We start from the raw sequence: 20363 nt of genomic DNA, 5'->3' as shown, positions 1-20363 counted from the left end.
AGGCAGTCAGCACTAGACCGGGAAAAGGGTGATAGGAAATAAACACTTTGCAGATGGTATATTGTTGCTAAATCTCAGCCTTGAGCTATTTGAAAGCCAGATATCTGTGCCCTTCTATTAATGATGATGTTACCAACTCTGATCATCTTTATAATTTTCTTATAGCAAGTTTGAGTGTAATACTTTCCTTATTAGAACAGTATTTTTGTACATTTATTTATGCTATGTATACTGAGTACCCACTCTGTGCTATACATTGTTTCAGGAGGATTCCGTACAATGGTGAGGAAGACAGTGTCTAGTGAGGAATAGGGAGTTCAGACAACAAGCAGGTGATTATTGCACAATGTGATGAGGGCTGAGAGAGATGGCTAGTGCGGTGTGCCCTTGACATTCTGTTAGAGGAAATCCTACCAGGAAATGCTTTTGGAGGGCAGGGAGGGTTTCCCCAGAGAAATCTAAGAACACAAGTGAAAGGAAGAATGAGCCAGGCAAAGCTGTGATGGGGAGGGGGTGGGGGATTTGTGTTTCAGATTAAGGGAGACATACATTCAGAGACCCTGAGTTGAGATAAAGCAATGTAGCTTCAGAGAACTGAAGGGTGTTCCAAATGGCTTGATCATAGAATGTAAAATAAGAATTGGAATTTAAAAGGAAAATGAAGATAAAGTCAAGGAAGGCCTTGGAACTCACATTAAGGAGTTTGAATTCTATTGGTGTTTACGTACTGCTGAGCTGGGGAGCTGAATCAGAGTCTGCATTTTTGTGGTTCCAGACCCTCTCTGACTTCTGCAGCCTTCCCCCTCACCCACTGTGTGCCACCCAGACACACTCCCACCTTGTCTCCATGCACATTCTACTTAAACCTGTCTTGCCCCCAAATCCCATTCCCCTCACTTCTTTTTTTTTTTTTTTTTTTTTTTGGGGTACGTGGGCCTCTCCCGTTGTGGAGCATAGGCTCTGGACGCGCAGGCTCAGCGGCCATGGCTCACGGGCCCAGCCGCTCCGTGGCATGTGGGATCTTCCCAGACCGGGGCACGAACCCGTGTCTCCTGCATCGGCAGGCGGACTCTCAACCACTGCGCCACCAGGGAAGCCCCTCCCCTCACTTCTTATAAGCCTTTATGGAAAGGCCATTTTCTCATTCAGACCTTTGTTCACCCTATATTTATAAGATCAGTCCTCCTTCCTAACATTCTCTACCCCCTGCCCCCAGCTCCCCAGCTCCCTCCCTCTCTCACAGTATTTGCCAATATCTGATATACTACATAATCTATCTATCTATCTCTCTATCTATCTATCTATCATCTACCTACATCATCCATCATCCATTTACCTGTTCCCCACCTACTGTCACTAAAATGTAACTTCCCTGAGGGCTTGGATTTGAGTTGAGAGTAGTTCCTGGCACATAGTAGGAGGTAAAACATATGTACTTACTAAGTGAAAACAATAAAAGATTTTGAGTGGTCACTCTAGCTTCAATGTGGAAATAGGATTGGTGGCAGGCCTGGAGCCAGGAAGGCCAACTGGAAGCTGTGGTGGAAATTCAGACAAGGGCAGGATAGTGTCGTGCACCACTGATTCTAGAAATTTTTAGAGAATGAATGAATAGGGCTTAGTAATTGATTGGGAATGATAGTGGTAGAGGTGGTGGTAGGGTATCAGTAAGGGGAAGGAATAATGTAAAATGATGCCTGGGTCTGATAGATTGAATTACTTGGAGAGAAAATATTACTTCCGTCCTCGCTGATGTTGGATTTGGTCATAAACTCGCTTTGGCTGATGGACTGTTAGCAGAGCAATGTGAGCAAGCACTTTAAGTGTCCTTGTGTGGCTGGTTGGCTCTTTCCCTCTAATAACGCAGCATCTGAAGAAAACGTTCAGGGTAGCCATTTGCCTTTTTAGCCTGGGCCCCAGAGTCTACACATGCGGACCAGACCTGGACCCACATCCTGTTAACTTGAGCTAAGCTACTTGATCTGCAGAGGAAGCAGAGTTGCCCAGCCAAACTCACACAATCAAATAAAATGATAGTTAGCTTTTAGACCTACAGGCAGGAGAATGAACGTATCAACGGAGTTTTGAGGTAGTTTGTTACACAGTGTTATTATAGCAATAGCTGACTTAGACACCAAGGTTCTGGCTTGGACTACTTGGAAGACAGTTGGGACCTTCTATAAACACAGGGAATCTAGATAAAGAGCATATTTGAAGAGAGCAAGATATTGAGTTCAGATTTGGACATGTCAGGTTTGAGCTGCCTATGTGACATCCAAGCACTTTGGTCCAGTTGGTAGAGAGATACTTGTGTCTGTAGCCCACGAGGGACAGCCGATCAAGAACTATGATTTGGGAACCACTACCACATACAAAATGACAGAAGCGATGAAGGAGTGAATAGAATGAGAAAAGACCCTAGGACAGAGACCTGAGAGGCATTTCATTTGAAAGGACAGCGACTGAAGGACCCTCAAAGAAGCTGGACTTCATAAGCAAGTTGAAGGCATCACGGCATAGGTGAGAGCAATGTGCATTCCTTGCTTGGGGACTGGTTCATACGTGTCTCCCAGACCCAGAGAGTGTAGCTCTGACTAACAGCTTCTCTGAGTTTGCTTCCATTCTCTTGTCCACATCCTCCACATCTCTCAACAGAAACAAGAATAGCTCCAGAGGACTCAGAAGACCATTTTCTATTGCCCCTTCCCAGGCTACGTGCAATGGCCATTTCTGAAGCCCTCATTATGGAAACATGTAACAAGTCATAAGTTCCCTCTGATTATCAGGAAGGGCAAGGAAGGGCAGAAGTGTTCTTCTCTGCTCAATGGTCCATGCAGCTCCAGCAGTATCCATCACAGGCAAATTCAAAGCAGAAATAAGTTGAGATGTACAACCCGGCAGTTCTCATAAATGAATTTAGTTCAAGTTGAATTAAGGTGATCTGTGAAAATGTGTTCCAAAATGATTTTCTTCAGTGTTGAGGATACCAAATCATTCTGAAAAATGGCCTAGCACTTTTGGTAAATGTTTCTATTATAGCCTTATAATTCTATAGACGTTAGACTAGGGACCTCTAATGAGCTTATTGAAATGGTGAACACTACATGCTATTTAATATTTGCTGTCACTTTTTTGAAGGCAAAAAGACCTCTTCATTCTGTTTTTGCTGACTGCTCTCAGCTGATGTGTGAATGGGTAAAAAGACCATGTTTGCCAGGCGTGGAAAAAACCATCTGTTGAAGCTGGAAATTACACATTATTGTTCTTGGTGAAGAAGGGTGACGGCATTTGAAAGAGACAGGACTCTTTCTGCTGGAGAATTCTTCCAGCAGCATTTTCAGATTTTAGGGGATGAGTCAGCGTTCTGACTTCTCTCATTGCTTCCTGATCAGTTGCACCCAGACTTGACTTAGAACTTTCTGAATCCCACTTCATAAAGTGCTGCAGGGGTGGGGAAGGTCAAAGGAGCCAGGAAAGTTTTCCCAGAGAAACCACATCTGGAGGAGACCCAAAGGAGTATAATTTAACTGGCTACTGGAGGAGGGATTAGGTCTCTATATTCAGTATGATGGGGAGCCATTAAGTATTTCAAGCATTAGGGGAGCATGATAAGATTTATTTTGAGAAAAGATCACTTGGGTAGCTGATTGAAAAGAAGCAAGAGTTGGTAAAGGTGAATCAGTTAGGAAGCTACTGCAATGGAGTTGTCCAGGTAAGAGATACTGCTAGGTTTCATTAGGGTGAAGGTGGTGAGATGTATTTGAGAAATAATTAGAAGGTAGCCTAGGCAGAACTTGGAAATGGATACAAAAATGACAAAGATGAACAGTATAAGAATCAACTTATAGGACTGACCAAGTTTTGGAAGAGAACCAGTTTCTACGCTTGATTTAGTTACTTGGAGTGCAAAGTGAGGGGAGTTGGTGCAGTAAGGTAATTAATTTGGTTTAGGACATTTTAAGAATGAAGTCTTGTTTTTTTAAATTTAATTTAATTTAATTTTTTTTGAATTTTATTTATTTTTTTATACAACAGGTTCTTATTAGTCATCAATTTTATACACATCAGTGTATACATGTCAATCCCAATCGCCCAATTCATGACACCACCCCCCCCACCCCCCACCGCTTTCCCCCCTTGGTGTCCATACGTTTGTTCTGTACATCTGTATTTCAGTTTCTACCCTGCTAGCCGGTTCATCTGTACGATTTTTCTAGGTTCCACATATATGTGTTAATATACGATATTTGTTTTTCTCTTTCTGACTTACTTCACTCTGTATGGCAGTCTCTAGATCCATCCACGTCTCAACAAATGACCCAATTTCGTTCCTTTTTATGTCTGAGTAATATTCCATTGTATATATGTACCACCACTTCTTTATCCATTCGTCTGTCGATGGGCATTTAGGTTGCTTCCATGACCCGGCTATTGTAAATAGTGCTGCAATGAACATTGGGGTACATGTGTCTTTTTGAATTATGGTTTTCTCTGGGTATATGCCCAGTAGTGGGATTGCTGGGTCATATGGTAATTCTATTTTTAGTTTTTTAAGGAACCTCCATACTGTTTTCCATAGTGGCTGTATCAGTTTACATTCCCACCAACAGTGCAAGAGGGTACCCTTTTCTCCACACCCTCCACAGCATTTATTGTTTGTAGATCGTTTGATGATGGCCATTCTGACTGGTGTGAGGTGATACCTCATTGTAGTTTTGATCTTCATTTCTCTAATAATTAGTGATGTTGAGCAGCTTTTCATGTGCTTCTTGGCCATCTGTATATCTTCTTTGGAGAAATGTCTATTTAGGTCTTCTATCCATTTTTTAATTGGGTTGTTTGTTTTTTTAATATTGAGCTGCATGGGCTGTTTAGATATTTTGGAGATTGATCCTTTGTCCGTTGATTTGTTTGCAAATATTTTCTCCCATTCTGAGGGTTGTCTTTTCGTCTTGTTTATGTTTTCCTTTGCTGTGCAAAAGCTTTGAAGTTTCATTAGGTCCCATTTCTTTATTTTTTTTTTATTTCTATTACTCTAGGAGGCGGATCAAAAAGGATCTTGCTGTGATTTATGTCAAAGAGTGTTCTTCCTATGCTTTCCTCTAAGAGTTTCATAGTGTCCAGTCTTACATTTAGGTCTCTAATCCATTTTGAGTTTATTTTTGTGTATGGTGTTAGGGAGTGTTCTACTTTCATTCTTTTAATGTAGCTGTACAGTTTTCCCAGTACCACTTATTGAAGAGGCTGTCTTTTCTCCATTGTATATCTTTGCCTCCTTTGTCATAGATTAGTTGACCATAGGTGTGTGCGTTTATCTCTGGGCTTTCTATCTTGTTCCAATTGATCTATATTTCTGGTTTTGTGCCAGTACCATACTGTCTGGATTACTGTAGCTTTATAGTATAGTCTGAAGTCAGGAAGTCTGATTCCTCCAGCTCCGGTTTTTTCCTCAAGACTGCTTTGGCTATTCGGGGTCTTTTGTGTCTCCATACAAATTTTAAGATGATTTGTTCTAGTTCTGTAAACAATGCCATTGGTAATTTGATATGGATTGCATTGAATCTGTAGATTGCTTGGAGTAGTATAGACATTTTCACAATATTGATTCTTCCAATCCAAGAACATGGTGTATCTCTCCATCTGTTACTATCATCTTTAATTTCTTTCATCAGTGTCTTATAGTTTTCTGCATACAGGTCTTTTGTCTCCCTAGGTAGGTTTATTCCTAGGTATTTTATTCTTTTTGTTGCAATGGTAAATGGGAGTATTTCCTTAATTTCTCTTTCAGATTTTTCATCATTAGTATATAGGAATGCAAGAGATTTCTGTGCATTAGTTTTGTATCCTGCAACTTTACCAAATTCATTGATTAGCTCTAGTAGTTTTCTGGTGGCATATTTAGGATTCTCTATGTATAGTCTCATGTCATCTGCAAACAGTGACAGTTTTACTTCTTCTTTTCCAATTTGTATTCCTTTTATTTCTTTTTCTTCTCTGATTGCCATGGCTAGGACTTCCAAAACTATGTTGAATAATAGTGGTGAGAGTGAACATCCTTCTCTTGTTCCTGATCTTAGAGGAAATGCTTTCAGTTTTTCACGATTGAGAATGATGTTTGCCGTGGATTTGTCATATATGGCCTTTATTATGTTAAGGTAGGTTCCCTCTATGCCCACTTTCTGGAGAGTTTTTATCATAAAAGGGTGTTGAATTTTGTCAAAAGCTTTTTCTGCATCTAATGAGATGATCGTATGGTTTTTCGTCTTCAGTTTGTTAGTTTGTTAACATGGTGTATCACATTGATTGATTTGTGTATATTGAAGAATCTTTGCATTACTGGCATAAATCCCACTTGATCATGGTGTATGATCCTTTTAATGTGTTGTTGGATTCTGTTTGCTAGTATTTTGTTGAGGATTTTTGCATCTATGTTCATCAGTGTTATTGGTCTGTAATTTTCTTTTCTTTTAGTATCTTTGTCTGGTTTTGGTATCAGCGTGATGGTGGCCAAATAGAATGAGCTTGGGAGTGTTCCTTCCTCTGAAATTTTTTTGAAGATTTGAGAAGCATGGGTGTTAGCTCTTCTCTAAATGTTTTATAGAATTCACCTGTGAAGCCATCTGGTCCTGGACTTTTGTTTGTTGGAAGATTTTTAATCACAGTTTCAATTTCATTATTTGTGATTGGTCTTTTCATATTTTCTACTTCTTCCTCGTTCAGTCTTGGGAGGTTATACCTTTCTAAGAATTTGTCCATTTCTTCCAGCTTGTCCATTTTATTGGCATACAGTTGATTGTAGTAGCCTCTTAGGATGCTTTGTATTTCTGCGGTGTCTGTTGTAGTGTCTCGTTTTTCATTTCTAAGTTTATTGATTTGAGTCCTCTCCCTCTTTTTCTTGATGAGTCTGGCCAGTGGTTTATCAATTTTGTTTATCTTCTCAAAGAACCAGCTTTTAGTTTTATTGGTCTTTGCTATTATTTTCTTTGTTTCTAATTCATTTAGTTCTGCTCTGATCTTTATGATTTCTTTCCTTCTGCTAACTTTGGGTTTTGTTTGTTCTTCTTTCTCTAGTTCCTTTAGGTGTAAGGTTAGATTGTTTATTTGAGATTTTTTTTGTCTCTTGAGATAGGCTTGTATAGCTATAAACTTCCCTCTTAGAACTGCTTTTGCTGCATCCCATAGGTTTTGGATTGTCGTGTTTTCATTGTCATTTGTCTCTAGGTATTTTTTGATTTCTTCAGTGATCTCTTGGTTATTTAGTAATGTATTGTTTAGCCTCCATGTGTTTGTGTTTTTTACGTTTTTTTCCCTGTAATTCATTTCTAATCTCATAGCATTGTGGTCAGAAAAGATGCTTGATATGATTTCTGTTTTCTTAAATTTACTGAGGCTTGATTTGTGACCCAAGATGTGGTCTGTTCTGGAGAATGTTCCATGTGCCCTTGAGAAGAAAATGTTATCTGCTGTTTTTGGATGGAATGTCCTATAAATATCAATTAAATCTCTCTGGTCTATTGTATCAGTTAAAGCTTCTGTTTCCTTATTTATTTTCATGTTGGATGATCTGTCCATTGGTGTAAGTGAGGTGTTAAAGTCCCCCACTATTATTGTGTTACTGTTGATTTCCTCTTTTAGAGCTGTTAGCAGATGCCTTATGTATTGAGGTTCTCCTGTGTTGAGTGCATATATATTTATAATTGTTATAACTTCTTCTCAAATTGATCCCTTGATCATTATGTAGTGACCTTCCTTGTGTCTTGTAACATTCTTTATTTTAAAGTCTCTTTTATCTGATATGAGTATTGCTACTCCAGCTTTCTTTTGGTGTCCATTTGCATGGAGTATCTTTTTCCATCCCCTCACTTTCAGTCTGTATGTGTCCCTAGATCTGAAGTGAGTCTCTTGTAGACAGCATATATATGGGTCTTGTTTTTGTATCCATTCAGCAAGCCTGTGTCTTTTGGTTGGAACATTTAATCCATTCACGTTTAAGGTAATTATCGATATGTACGTTCCTATGACCATTTTCTTAATTGCTTTGGGCTTGTTGTTGTAGGTCCTTTTCTTCTCTTGTGTTTCCCACTTAGAGCAGTTCCTTTAGCATTTGTTGTAGAGCTGGTTTGGTGGTGCTGAATTCTCTTAGCTTTTGCTTGTCAGTAAAGCTTTTGATTTCTCCATCGAATCTGAATTAGATCCTTGGGGGGTAGAGTAATCTTGGTTGTAGATTCTTCCCTTTCATCACTTTTAAGTATATCATGCCACTCCCTTCTGGCTTGTAGAGCTTCTGCTGAGAAATCAGCTGTTAGCCTTATGGGAGTTCCCTTGTATGTTATTTGTCGTTTTTTCCTTGCTGCCTTCAGTAATTTTTCTTTGTCTTTGATTTTTACCAGTTTGATTACTATGTGTCTTGGCGTGTTTCTCCTTGGGTGTATCCTGTATGGGACTCTGCACTTCCTGGACTTGGGTGGCTGTTTCCTTTCCTATGTTAGGGAATATTCGACTATAATCTCTTCACATATTTTCTCTGGTCCTTTCTCTGTGTCTTCTCCTTCTGGGACCCCTATAATGTGAATGTTGTTGCGTTTAATGTTGTCCCAGAGGTCTCTTAGGCTGTCTTCATTTCTTTTCATTCTTTTTTCTTTATTCTGTTCAGCAGCAGTGAGTTCCACCATTCTGTCTTCCAGGTCACTTCTCCATTCTTCTGCCTCAGTTATTCTGCTATTGACTCCTTCTAGTGTAGTTTTCATTTCAGTTATTGTATTGTTCATCTCTGTTTATTTGTTCTTTAATTCTTGTAGGTCTTTGTTAAGCATTTCTTGCACCTTCTCGATCTTTGTTTCCATTCTTTTTCCGAGGTCCTGGATCATCTTCACTATCATTACTCTGAATTCTTTTTCTGGAAGATTGCCTACCTCCACTTCATTTAGTTGTTTTTCTGGGGTTTTATCTTGTTCCTTCATCTGGTACATAGCCCTCTGCCTTTTTATCTTGTCTATCTTTCTTGTGAGTGTGGTTTTTGTTCCACAGGCTGCAAGATTGTAGTTCTTGCTTCTGCTGTCTGCCCTCTGGTGGATGAGGCTGTCTCAAGAAAGAAGTATTATTGAGACATCAATGTGGAGTTGTCAAGCAAGCAGGTGGATATATTGATCTAGACTGCAGAGGGAAGCCTGGAGATAAAGATTGAGTTGTAAATTAAATTGGTGGTAATTAGAGCTGAAGGCATGGCTAAATTCTTGTAGGGAGAGGATACTGAGTGCGTAAAGTGGAGGGTCTTGAACAGCACTGGGTAACTACAGAATTTAATGCCGGCAGGGAGAAAGGAGAAAAGATGTTAGAGAAGACAAGGCAAGGAGCAGTGAGGAGGAGGAAAAGCAGAACAATGAGATGGAACAGAGGAACAGAATGTCGTAAGAACAGGGTAGTGGTCAGCAGCATCAGGTAGGATGAGATTGACAAACATCCCCTGAATTCAGTGTCAGGGAGGCATTTGGTAAGTAATGTGGAGAAGAAGCCACATTACAGTGGAGTGTGCCTATTGAGTGTATGTAACTCCATGTAAAGTTTGACTTTGAAAGGGAATAGAGAGACAGGGTGTTAGATGAATCAGGAGGGAAATGGCAGGTCAGAAAAGGTTTTTGCTCAGTTGTTCTTTTTATGGAAAATCGTTGATCATGTTGAAAAGTAAATAGGATGATAAAGATCAAAGTAGTGTGTTGGGAGAGGGAAAAGTTTTTGAAAGTAATATCATTAAAGGGTACAACAAGGACTAAGTTATACCAGGGAGTGTGCCTGGAAGGTGGAGAAGCAGTATAGGTCACTGGATAAGTGCCTGGATTTATAGCGGGGCTTGGAATGGAGAAAATGTAATAGGCTAAGTGCCAAAATCTGTAGTTAATAAGAGGGCCTAATCAAGGGTGTGACAGATGACAGCAACAAGGGAGGGGATGGTGGGTTTGCTGTAAAGCCTAGACATCAAAGCAGCAGAAGTTTTTGTCAGAGGCTGGGAAGTAGTCGTAGAGAGTAAGGAGGACATCAGCTCCACCGGTGATCCCTGAGGTCACAATCTGAGAGGACTGGAAGTAGGTCCTTTAGGGTAGAGCATGCTCAGTTAAAATCAGGCATTCCGGGGTGAAATTAGGGTTTGAGAGGATTTTTACTGGATATGGAGTAGCAGAATCAATGTCAACAGTGGAAGGTTAAGCATCACCAAAAATAATTGATCTTTTTAAAAAACTTCAACACTAAATCTTTAAAATTTAAATACTAAAAACAAGACAAAGTAAAATTTAAAAACGTGAAATATCTCAAAGCTTGTCTAAATCTACTTTTGGTCGGGACTTTCCTGGCAGTCCAGTGCTTGAGACTCCGAGCTTCCACTCCAGGGGGTGCGGGTTTGTTTGTTTTTTTTTTTGAGTTATCCATTTTATACATATTAGTGTATATATGTCAATCCCGATCTCCCAATTCATCCCACCACCACCACCACCCCACCACCCCCGCCAGGGGGCGGGGGTCTGATCCGTGGTCGGGAACTAAGATGCCACATGCTTCCCAGAGTGGCCAAAAAAGTAAAAATAAATAAATAAATCTACTTTTTGGTGAATTCAAATTGAGGCTTTTAGATAATAAATTTTATTTCTTTTTAGACTCTAATTAGGAAGCAAATAGTTTCTGGCTGGGATATTAGTGATTTCACTATTTTTTTTTTTAATATCAAAAATAACCATAATTACATTTCCCCTGAACATATATGTTGACTATTCCATTGGATAGTCAGGGAACTTCACCAAGAAGCCACTCTAACAAAGAAAACAAACTTTTTATTTGAATGGGGCTTTTCAGTGCACACAACTGCAATGAGCACATAGGCTGTGCTATAAAAATGTATCGCTTGCAACGTTGCGCTTCACGCTGAGTGCAGTGGGACTTCTACATGGATAAAATTAAGTAAGTGGCCAACAGCTCCCAACAGCCACATACAGTAACCAGAGCCTCAAGAGCTCTTACCAAGTCAACTAGGCAGCAAGATTTAAGGTTAAGTGCTGTGAAAGGAAAATCAAGATGGATACGGTATTGCTAAGAGAGTCCTCTAAAATGGAGCTGGGAGGCCATCAAGAAACTGTGACTCACGCGTGTCTCAGCCTGGATGGAATCTAATCTTTTGGCCACTTATTGTCAATGCAGGCATCCAGCACAGTGTTCCAGAAAGTCAAGATACTTATCGGACTCTTACCCTAAGATAACTCATGACAACCTATCTACTTATTGGATCCTTACCCTAAATAATTTGTGACAGTCTATTCCTTAAGGACAAATATTTCCTTTCCTGCATCAGAGTCAATCATAATTCCTACCAAAACAGCCTTGTGGCATTTGCCTTTTTAAGCTCCTGATTCTTTCTATTCCCCAGAACACTCTTTCAGTTTTACCGGAAACTGTGTCTCCAAAACTGCAATTCTAAAGACCCCAAATAAACTTTTTGCAGCTTTCTGCATTTCGTGGTCAATGGTGTTAGCGCCCAGACAGGCAGACTTTTTGTTACTATTACTTATCTATCTGTATTCATTTCTATTCCTTGGAATGTACTCAGCTCTATTTTGGGTAGTTTGGAGAATCTTATTCTCTGTTCAGAAAGTTGAGGAAGGAATAAGAGATACTGAGTAGTGAGCAATTTTAGTTAGAGACATTTTAATAACATGGAAACAGCAAACAGAGTTTATAAAATGAGTTATTAGCTGAACCAGGAATGGAACCCGGGATTTCTGATCCTCAGTTTGCCATTTAGCTTTGGGACTTAGCATATCATGTAGTGTCATTTTATTTCCATTTTAAATGCCCAGAAGAGTTTTATTCATAGACACCTCTGTTGCCAACTATCTTTTTAGAACCTGGCTCCAAATTTTTTCCCCTTTCTCCAATACATAACAAGCATGAATGCTATAAATTGCCAATAAAGAAATGGGCATGCATCCTTACAAGATTAGCTCTAAAAAGGCACAATCATCACAGCCAGTGATAAAAACCTCTATTCCTAATTGTCTATGGTAGGGAGTAGGGATATGGTTCTTGAGACCTGAAAGTCACACAGACACTGGAAAAATGAAGAGAATGGTAATTTTCCAATGTCCCTGATTAAAGCCATCTGTGGTTCCCTAGTGCTATTCCTCTAATGCATTCTAATGCAAAATAGCCTCTTCTCTTGTTTATTTTGGAACACAGCTGTTGTCTTAATTGAGCCTAACAGATAAGGGAAGTGTTGTTGCTCCCCCACCCCCCTTCTCCAAACAAGCAGTTTGTGGGAATTGAGGAAGATGAGAGGGGATCATCTTTGCTGCTGGGAATCTGTATGTCTGTTCTAGTTCTCCAAATGTACTTACTTATTTATGTTGTTACAACTGGGAAGTAGAAAATATATATGTGTGTGCACACGGGTGTGTGTCCTATTTCTCTTTTGAACTTGAATTTGTTTTTCCTTGTGTCTTTTGATAGATTTTCCCCCCAAAATTGTTATCACATGATACATCCAGTGATTCAAGTTGAGCTTTCAAAGAAAATTTTTTTCTTGCGCTTACCTTCTCCAAACTGAAGGAGTACAAATAATAGAAGTAAAATATATGCAGTAGTAGCAAAAAAGGCTGGGAGTGAGTGCTAATGGAATTATAGTATCATAAGGTTCTTACATTTGTCAAATGTGAAGGTGAATTGAAAACAGTGAAATATGAACTGACTCAATATTGATTCTATATAGACTGTGATACAGCTACTAAAAAATAATAAAAATGCTATACAGTAGATAAAAAGACAATACAGGGAATACAATGGAATGCAAAACATATTTAATTAACCTAAAGATAACAGGATAAGAGGGGGAAAATCATAAAAACCTTAAAACATATGGGATGAATAAAAAACAATAGCAAATTAGTACACAAATATAATAAACTAAACACTCCAATTAAAGTTAGATATTGTCAGACTAGATAAAATAGCAAGGACCAAACATAAAAGGGAAACACTTTAAATGCTAAGACACAGATGGTTTGAAAGAGAAAGTTTAGGAAATGATATACCATGTTAACAGCCTAAGAAAGAAAAAGTATGTTTCACATAAATTTAGTCATTTCATAATAATAAAGGAATTACTTCAGTGGAATGACATCATAATTCTAAACTTGTATATAACTAAAAACAGAGCTTCAAAATTTATAAAGCAAAAATTGACAGAACTAGGGCTTCCCTGGTGGCACAGTGGTTGAGAGTCCGCCTGCCGACGCAGGGGGCATGGGTTCGTGCCCCGGTCTGGGAAGATCCCATATGCTGTGGAGTGGCTGGGCCCGTGAGCCATGGCCGCTGAGCCTGCACGTCCGGAGCCTGTGCTCTGCAACGGGAGAGGCCACAACAGTGAAAGGCCCACATACCGCAAAAAAAAAAAAAAAAAAAATTGACAGAACTAAAGAAATAAATAGGTAAATCTGTAATCATAGTTGGAGATTTTAATATTTTATTCTCAGTAATTGTCAGACAAAGTTGATAAAAGAATACACAGGGATATAGAGGTTCTGAATAACACAATCAACCCAGTAGGCCTAATTAACATTTACAGAATACTAAACCCAACAATTAAAGAGCACATATTTTTTAAAAATTTTTTTTAATATTTCAATATATTTGAAGATACTTTAAGTCTTGTAGACTAGTATGTCATAATCTATTAAGCAATACAAGAATTTCAACCTTTGTAAATCATTCAAAGTAATGAACTACACTAAAAGAATAGAGGAGAAAAAAATCCGATAATTGTCTAATAGAAGCAGAAAAACATTTGAGTAAATTCACTCATGATAAAAATTCCCAGCAAATTAAGAATAAAAAATAACTTTGACCATTTAATAAAGGGTATCTATGAATATATTGAATGCTTTCTCCTAAGAATGGGAAAAAGGCAATGATGGCCACTCTTGTCATTTTATTCAGTATTATATTCAAGGTTCTCACCAGTGTAATAGGCAAGAAAAGTTGTAAAGACTGAAGAGAAAAAGCCTGATTTTTTTCATGTAGAAGATATTTAAAAATCTGCAAAATTACTAAAATTAATAAGTGAATTTGATAATGTTGCAGGATAAATGGGTCAATGTACATAAATGATAAAACAATTAGAAAATAAAGTTAAAAATCAAATCCTACTTATGATAGCATCAAAAAGTCAAATATCTAACAAATACTTAACAAAATATGGGTAAAACCTTTACACTGAAAACTATAAAATATTGCTGAGAGAATTTAAAGCTAACCTAAAAAGTAGCAAGATAGGCCATAATCGTGGATTAGAAACATAAGGTATCAATTATTCTCAAATTTATCTATTCAGTACAATTCTAGTCAATACCCAAAGAAGCTTTTTAAAAAATGGGAGCTGATTACAAAATGAATTAATTTGCATAAATAAGGTAATATAATAGAATTTTTCTGTTCTTTAAGAAAAAAAGCCATAAAAGTCCAGTAAAAAAAATGACAATTGACAATGGGTCTTTTTCTCTGGGAGACATTAGAGATTGATGGAGTCTGTGTCACACTGGGGAGTGTTCTTATCTCAGGAGGGCAGCACCTACTGAGCTAGAGGGAACTGTTACTATGTGGAAAAGGTGATGGCCAGTACTGCCAGGGCTTCTGAATTTTCAAAAGAAGCTAGCTATCAGGATATTTATGTGAAAGCTTCTAACTGTCAATTTTTGAAATAATTCAATCCATTTTTTCTAACTGCGAGAATGGGAAAAATAAAATATCTGAGGGTCTTATTCCATCCCTACGTACTCTGGTAAAGACTCTAACACATGGCAGTTCTGTAAAGAAAATACTCAATGGGGGATAAGATTGAGTTTGCCTTTGACGTCTTAGACCTGTAATTTCTAATATTTGTTGAATACTCTGTAATGTGTCGGGCAGTAACTTCAGGAACTACTTACATCCTACATAAGGAAATTTTGAGCCTTTGAAAACTTAAGTAGCGTATACATGGAGGAGCTGGCATTCAAGCTCAGGTTTCTATGATTCCAGAACTCAGCCACAAAACTGTATTTCTCCCCAGTATGGAGCAGATGAGGAATGAGGGAATGAGAGAAGTCCATGCTGAGGAAGCAGCACAAGCAAGAGGTGAACGTCACAACCCCGCACAAAGTTTGCCTCCTCTAATTCGTGTCATCTCCTCTCACTTTCCTCCCAGAGGAACAGAAAATGCTTGTTTGTTTTTGTTATTTTATTTTACTTTTTTTAACCACGTCTGGACCAGACAATCAGTACATTTCCTCTTTACATAAAGAACAGCTCTTGGAATGTCATTGTTTAGGACTTACCTCTTTCTCTGCAAGCAAAGATTAGATTCTTGGCTGACCTCAGTGAGCATAGTAATTTCAAGACATGGAACTAATAATCTACTTGAGCATCAGCGAGTCCAGCAAATGAGCTGCATTTTCCCTTCTCACGTGTGATTAAAATCAGAATGAGAAGGCAGGCTCAGGAAGGGTGATTAAGCACAGAGATACATGGAAGAGAAACAAAAAAACAAAGGGACACACAGAGCAATAGTGGGTGATCTTCCCAACCTGCCTGCACAATAGGGCCGCTGAAGCACGTTCTCCCCTGAGCTACCAGCGAGAGCGGCTTCCCCTACCATTACTTCCTGTGAAGCCTGGCCACTTCAGCACAGACCTTCTGTGGATCAGGGGGTGAAGACCCAAGGACACAAGGTTGTTCCAAATAAAGACGGGTCTTTTCCCCCACAGAGCCAAAGGGGCAGTCATGCTTCCAGAGGGCTCTAAGCAGGTAAACTGAGTTAAGTTGGTTCTTTTTAGCACAACCTATAGAGAGGCAATCCATACACATGTAGGTGCTAAGCCACCTCCAGGTGGTGTAGGCTCTTGGGCGCCCAAGCTACAATATTTGTACCTTTCCTTCTCTCCCATCACTTGCCCTGCTCACCTGCTCATTCATTTCCCTCAATAAGTCTCACATAGGAAATACCAGGAACAAAGGCAAAACAAAAGTAGCCACAAAGGGTTTGAAAAATGTCACTAAGGGGAAGACCATTGAGTGTGTTTGTTAAAGGCAGAGTTACTAGGTTTTTAAAAATAATTTTAATCCAATGGACATGCCCTCAGAACACTCACAGCTCGTGGATAAGACCCACCCTTACTGTAACATAATCAGTACCACACAGAGATATATGCCCAGTGCTTTGAGATCTCAGAGGAGGGTGTGAAGGATTTTGCCTGAAGCCAGTTGGGAGTGGAAGTAAGGAAAGGCTCAGGCATTTCAGTGGGTGGTTAGGGCCACACAGCTTGAGCCCTGCACAAGAGTGCCCAGCCCCTCCCCCTACGAAGGGCAACCCTCTCTATAATTTCCCGCCCAAGTTGGAATCTTTTCGGTGGCAGGCCTTCTCTATTTGCTGCAGTTATTAGCACTCTTTGACCTCCATTCCTGTGAGATGCTTTCACTTGGTCCACCTCACCCTTGATAACTGGCATGAGCCTTCACAGGAGAGTTGCCAAACATCCTGGATCCAGCAAAGGACGGGTGCGTGACTTGCACGGGTCCCACCCTGAGGAAGGGTCTGACCCTTTGTTGCTCCATGGCTCGTCTGAACCCTAGCCCCTGTTTTTGCCCCGTCTCTTTGCCTCATCCCTGCTTCCCTTATGGTCTTTCCTGCACATTCTTGCTCTTACTTTCCCCGGCAGACCTCCTGGCCCCCCAATGACTTTCTTTACTTTCAACCCAGATACTGGACTCACCCCTTTTTAGTATTTTCCCCCTGGATTTGCCTTAGGACTTGACCTGACTTTTCTGCTTTCATATACTTCGGTATGAAATGATTGACATTATGCTAATCTACGTAATAGATGTTTATGTGTGTTTATTCCTCAGGCCTATGCTCCGGCGCTTCTCATGTTTTATAGGAGCTAGGCTTCAGAGTCAGACAGGACTGGGTTTGAATCACATTTAATCACTGTATGTCTTTGGGCAAATTACTTCAACTCTGAGTCTTAGTTCCCTTACTTATGAACTTGATATGATAATCATACCTTCCTCGCTTAAGTCATAGAGCAGTTGCAAGTAGTTAATGAGACAACGCCCATAAGCTATTTAGGACAGTGACTAAAACACAGCAAATTGTCAATAAATGTTATTTACGGTGCCAACTGGTACCCAGTCACATCTAAATAGATGTTCAGTAAACATTGTGCAAAATCAATACAGAAAACCGCCAAAAGATCCAAAATAACACACGCAAAAATATCCTTCAGAGCTGAAGAAATATTTATAAATCAGACTCATGACATTTTGTGTTCAAAGCCACATTTTCTGGGTTAGGGAGGCTGTACAGTGTACCGAGCAGGGGACTAAGGAACCAATTCGCATGGCTCTGATTCCTGCTCCGTCAAACGATGGAAACCTCAGCCTTAGTCGTGCCGTCTGGCTGTGCAGGAATGAGAGCCTGAATTTGTGAGCTCTGCCACCTTTGGATGCACAAATCCAGAACACAACTCCATAATGCAGTGTGGGAATTAAGTATGACACGCTATATCAGTTCTAGGCACATTAGCAGAGATTGAAAATGTTTTCCCACTTAGACATTTTCAATGGATGATAAATAGGGTTAATCGATTGTGACTGAAGTACTCCTGCCCTCTTAAATCTTCCAGGAAGCTTTTAAAACTGGTAAATACATGTTCTTCATGATGGTTTGCAAAAATCTGCTCTAATTCAATTTTGAGCTGCTTAGGACTGCAAAAATGCAAAAACCTGCCTGAGGAAACATCCAAGCCTTGGCCCTTTAAAAAAACAAAAAAGACATTGAAAATGACACTTTAAATCATCAGCTTCCCAGAGTCTTTTGAAGTCCTGCCCATTTGAGTTGGCCTGGTGTTAATCTTCTTTTAAGAATAAAATCCAAGGTCAGTATTTTATTTTGCATGTTTTCGCAGGAAGCTTTGGAATGCTCAGGGTGGTTCTTTGAATCAATTTGTGTATGCGTTCACATATATGAAAAGCAGAAGAGGGAATGGGGGCCGTGGATCTTGTCATCTAGTTGGATGCAACGTCCCCCACTTTGCCTTGCATAGCCTTGAGGGAACTAAGCTCACTTGAGCCAGAGGAAGAACATGACAAAACAGCTAGGCTTGTGATGCTGGGTGGAGTTAGCAGCCTTGCTTCCCAATAACTCCAAAGGCTTGACAGATGCACGCCACGAAGAGCCTTGGTACCCAATGGTCTTCGCTTAAATGCTCAGTGGGACTCTGCTATGCTGCCCTCTAGTGTTAATGGTACAGTAGAGGTGGCAGGAGCCCCCTGGCTGTGCCATCTCCAGGGGCAACTCAGACACCAGGAACAAGGAAGGAATCTGAGGCAGCAGCAGTTTTCTGTAGGAAAACTGGGAGAACCCAGGGCACAGAGGCTGTTAGGAAAGGACAGGGAAACACGGGCGAACATGAAGGACAATTCAAGCTGGGACTAGGTAAGTGGGTCTTACATTCTAGTGTCTAAAGCGTGTCACCTTTGAGGGGAAAAGGGAAATGAATCATCCTCTTTTAACCCACATCCGGGGCATAGGAGAAATTTTCCACTGGTCGATCGACATAGCTGTGCTATAGAGAAGAGTACTTGAACTTGAGTAGAAAATCTAGGTTTAAGTCACTTACTAGCTAGATGGTTTCAGGTTTTTTAAGTTTTTTTCTGTTTTGGGATTTTAATTACTTTCTTTGAACGGTGGGGTAGTCAAATCCACCTCAAAAGATTATTTTATATATTAAATGAGATAGCAATATTTTATAAACTTTAGAGTCCCACGTAAATGTTAATTATCTTCATTAGCACTACCATTAATTTCTCAGGAAGTAATCTGGCAAGATGGAGTTTCTTTTTCCTTATGAGGATCTCAAGTCCAGAGACCTTAAAATAACATGACTACTGATTCCTAGTGAATGGACTGGGGAAGCAAGTTCACCTAGTTCACATTTATATCTTACTTAAATATAGCTTCCATAGCACCTACATAGTAAGTTAAATAAAATATTTCTTAAATGATATAGTAACAGTGATGGTGAATCAATGTTGGTTTGTCTTAGATTTTACTCCTAAGGGATTTAGAAGAATGGACTCCTGGGAGAAGGAAGGAACCAGAGCCAGGACCAAGTGTTATAGAGTTCTGTAGATCAGAAGTTCTCACTTTATTTATTTATTTATTTATTGAGACCTTTAACGTCTCCATCAACCTGGGTAACTGATAAAGAGTTGTCAGGTGCTTTGCTTGACCGAGTAAGAACACTAATACAAAATAAAACAGAAAACCACAACCTATTCTCATTCTCATTTCATAAAGGAAAGACCATTTTAACGCCCTTCCTTCCAAAGTCAGAAAGACAAAAATCACAGGTTTTTTTAATAACATTAAGAAAAACATACTTCACAATTCTTCTCATGTTGTAATAAAGTCAAAACATTGTCAAGACCAGTGAGATCTGCACGCTTACATTGGAAATCATTTATATGGGTGTCTCTGGACACATCGATCTTCTGAGAGCTCTCCTAAACCCAGTTTCTCCCTGCCTCCTTCTCTCCTATGTCTGAGTAGCTATCCCATGTTCAGAAGAAACAGGGACAGATGAGACTATAAAATTCATAGTCTCAGAAGCTAGTAACCCTTGTTATAGCATTTCCTGGGATAATTGCTTTCTCATTGCAATGGGCATTTGACAGACACACATTTTCCCTTGTATGTCTTTCATCACAGACATAGAAGGCAAACCGCTCAGGATAATGGAATAAAGTACCACATTAGGATCTGTAAGCATATGTGAATTTATTCATAACAATGCTGAAAAGGATCTAAGACATTTAAATCAATTGCACATGTATTCACCGTATAATTTAATTAGCACTGGTGGAAGGCACCATAAGAGCTCCTATTACACTGTTTCCATGACCATTAAATAATTTTAAAAAAATACTTGCAGTATTAGGGACGGTGTTCTCTTTGTCATTACAGAAGGGCAGTTTGTTTAAGAGCTTCACTGACGTCATATATGCAAGAGCTATTTGTCATTTCAGCAAAATGCAACAGATAGATCTTTGCCAAAGGAAATAGTGTTTGTCATTGTAACACTTTACATTATTTAAATATACATACTGAAGCCAGTAGACTTAGGTAGTCACTATCTACTTAATTGGCTGACTTTAAAATCAAATAGAAATTTCAGGAAAAAGGAAGGGGAATAGTAACATCAATGTTTATACTGACAGCGATAATAACTACCACCAGGTACTGAATCATACTGGTTTCTGGGTAGGAAACTAGATTTAATACATACAAT

At 39.4% G+C, this 20363-nt stretch overlaps 1 protein-coding gene across 11 annotated transcripts in view; it reads left to right on the top strand.

The window, feature by feature from the left end:
* Positions 1-20363, top strand: part of GTF2A1L (general transcription factor IIA subunit 1 like) — a 959941-nt gene that overhangs the window by 623517 nt on the left and 316061 nt on the right. The gene's annotated exons all lie outside the window — the stretch shown is intronic.

This window comes from Stenella coeruleoalba (genome assembly GCF_951394435.1).
Source record: "Stenella coeruleoalba genome assembly, chromosome: 13".
In the NCBI taxonomy this organism is placed as follows: Eukaryota; Metazoa; Chordata; class Mammalia; order Artiodactyla; family Delphinidae; genus Stenella; species Stenella coeruleoalba.
The sequence above is the reverse complement of the archived record's forward strand: the minus strand, read 5'-3'. Positions and strand labels throughout refer to the sequence as shown.